The sequence below is a fragment of the Gavialis gangeticus genome, unplaced genomic scaffold, assembly GCF_001723915.1.
Source record: "Gavialis gangeticus isolate Ggan-Ray unplaced genomic scaffold, GavGan_comp1, whole genome shotgun sequence".
Lineage (NCBI taxonomy): Eukaryota > Metazoa > Chordata > Crocodylia > Gavialidae > Gavialis > Gavialis gangeticus.
Genome location: NW_017729005.1, coordinates 6506638 through 6509838, shown reverse-complemented (window position 1 = coordinate 6509838; position 3201 = coordinate 6506638). Strand labels below are relative to the sequence as shown.

The 3201-nt window shown below is 46.6% G+C and overlaps 1 long non-coding RNA gene across 1 annotated transcript in view; it reads left to right on the top strand.

The window, feature by feature from the left end:
- LOC109291567 overlaps positions 1–1192 on the top strand; it is a 2900-nt gene extending 1708 nt beyond the window's left edge. Inside the window, exon 2 of the long non-coding RNA XR_002095887.1 lies at positions 984–1192. This is a non-coding gene — a long non-coding RNA (uncharacterized LOC109291567). The remainder of the gene's footprint in view (positions 1–983) is intronic.
- The last annotated feature ends 2009 nt before the right edge of the window (positions 1193–3201 follow it).

Sequence of the window (3201 nt, the reverse complement as noted above, 5' to 3'; positions counted from 1 at the left end):
CCCTCAGTTCAGCTTCTTTCAAGCATTCTCAATAGTGTAAATCAAATTGTCTTTTCTATTGACAAGGGGTTATCTGATTGGAACTTCTCAGGAAACTGATTGATACTCAGGAAACACATACTTAGGAGCCAGCTTGACATTCCTATGGATAGCAGATATACTGATGGGATATCTCCTGGTTTCTTCAGAAACAGTAGCTTGCAGCATCAGGGTTTTGGATTACTTGTGAACAAGCCTCAGCTTAGCATGACTTTTCCAGATCTTACTATAGTCTTTTAACAGACTTAAGGCAATTATTGGAGTGTTCATAACCTTTTGTGGAGAGGACTTCCACTAGTCATCTCGGGAAAAGTATGACAACACTTGTGGATAGGGCTGCAACGGGCTGGACGCTGTGATGAACCCTGTACCATTGTTCAAATGTTATCCATACCCCCTCGGACTCGGTATATTGCCTCAGCATTCCCTAACCCGGCAACTGAGTTTTAGCCAATTAAGTTTACGTAGGCCTCCCATAGTGGGACCGGGGAATGTACGGCCCAAGATGCCTATTAAACTTACTTCTGCTTAGAGGTTTTGTGTGGGGGCGGGGAGGAAAAGTCCTTTGTAAACCCAGATTAGAACTTGTCTGGTAAATGCTGAGCTGAGTGTGAGGGTTGATCAGCATTTGGAGCACAGATTCCCCATCATGCAGGGTTCCCCTGCTTATCTGATCCCAGAATTCACTGCAGTCTCTGCTTCAGGTTTTCTGTTCTCCATCTCTCATGTAAATAAATGGTCATCTGGTCCCATCTCAGATGCAAATGAGACCTAGGGCAGTTGTTTCACTTTTGTCACCCTTATCTGGAGGGTTTTAGATGCGTCTCTCACTGCATTTTAATCAGTTTCTGTTTAGGTTGGGTGGGGGGGGATTCTTTGTGAGTCAGACAGTCTGCGTCCTGTGTCAGGGTTCCCCAAGAACATGGAGCTGACAGGTAACAAAGGTTACCAAGTCAAGCTCTCAAAAGTTAGAAAATGTATATACACGTGAGGTACAGTCTTTATTTATGTGACTACAGTTAATTTCTCCATAGGAACCAAACCTCATGTAGTGCACACTCCTGGCCTCTGTATAAGCCTTAGTTTGCTATAGACAATGACTTGTCAGGCCTCCAAAGACTTCAACATTCATACACACTTCTATCTTGTTAGGGAAAAGGAGCAGATATGCTGGAAGTCCTGGGTTGTAGATCAGAAGGAAAAACCAGTGGAGATGTTTGGACACTTTTTGGGACTGGGAGGCAGTGTTATGCTTGGATTAACTCTGTTTGTACTTAACATTAATGACTGCCGCTCCAAACATTCTTGAAGTATAACCTTACCATAGTTCATGGTACTTCTGTCCCTGAGCAAGTGTTCCATACATGGTTTCCCATAGCTATTTTATCAGTGCACACCCTGAGGGAAATAAAGACAAGTTTGTGAGCATTTGGGACTAGATTTGTGCTTTATGGCTGAGTCTACATGAGACACTGATTATGCATTCGTTACTGCACAATCATTTAGTACTTGTATAAACCTAAGTTACTGTGCAGTAGCATCAACAAATAGCTTTTTTGTGACACTGACTGTGAAGTAGCCTGAGACTGCTGTGCACTAGCATTGCATCACGCTTTCTGCCACATAATGCTACTGTGCAATAGTCTTGGGCTACTGCGCACTTAGGGTCTCATGTAGACGTGGTCTATGTAATGTATTTTAAATTATCATTAGCAAGTAATCTCTTTCCTGTTAAAATATCATGGCTCTTAGTGGATTTGCTATGTATATATGCTTTCCTGTCATGGTTGTTTCTGGAGTACTGTCATTAAAATGACCCAACTGCCTGGGCACATCTAAATGTGGAAATGCTCCAGGGTGGATTTACTTTAGAGTAATTTCATAGATTCATACATGCTAGGGTCAGAAGGGACCTCAACAGATCATCGAGTCCGACCCCCTGCCTGGGCAGGAAAGAGTGCTGGGGTCAGATATCCTCAGCCAGATGCCTATCCAGCCTTCTCTTAAAGACTCCCAAGGTAGGGGAGAGCACCACCTCCCTTGGAAGCCCATTCCAAATTTCCTTGAGTAAATCCATCCCAGGCAGGCATCTACATATATGGGGACATGGGAGCAGATTTGCTGCTCATGGCAGCAGTGTGCTCCCACCCCCACTGGCCCTGCACTGACTCTGCAGTAGCCAGGGAGAGCTCTAGACTCCTCCTGGGTGCTAGTCCAGGGGCTGGCATGGAGCCAGGAGACAGCTGTCTCCTGGAAGGAGCTGGGACATTGCTGCACCACTGGAGCCCAGTGGGGCGGGCTTCGCCACCAGAGCCTGAGTGGGGACAATGTCCATCTGCCTCGGCAGGAGGAAGCTCCCAGCCCTCTCTCTGTGATCATGGGGCCCAGGCTGAGAGATTCTTATTAGCCTGGGCCCTGCCACCCAGGGGGATAAGAATCTCCTAGCCCCCGCTTCCTGATTGCGATTGCAAAGCTGGGGCTGGGAGCTCCCTGTGGCTGGGGCATGGGTACATTGTTCCTGCCCAGGCTGTGATGACAAGGGAGGTGGTGTACGGACACCTGATTGAACAGTAGAGGTCCCAGATAATGCGTGTGTCCTATGTCAGGAGTGCCCTGTGGCAATGCAGGAACCTCCTGTTATACAGGCACACTGAGCTCAAGGAAGCAGACTGTGTTAAAATGTTTCTGAGCAAACTTCAGTCCTACCACTGGAAATCGGTGAGTGAGAATGGAGAAGACGTAGCCAACTTCATCTGGAAAAGTGACACAAGGCACAGGTTGTTCAGAGACCCTCCAGGAGGGGAAGTGGACAGAGAGAATGACAGAAGGGAGGGGAAGAGGACAGAGATGCAACTGGACCTGGAGACAGCGAGATGGACTACAACAGGATCAGCAGCAGCAGAAGTGACAGCAACATGGATAGTGACAGCAACAAGGACAGTGAATGAACTGAGACTGTAAACCCCAAATCAGGGTTTGGACTAAAGGACTGCAATTGGGGTAGGTGAGGATGGAGGGTGGGTGTACAGAGGTGCAGGGAGGGGAGTGGGTGCGTTTATTGTAACTGGAAGCACAGGTTTCTTAATGTGGTTTTAAGATGTGTGATGGAAAGTTTATGATAGAGGATGTATATAACTCAAAATATATTTTAATTAAAAAAAA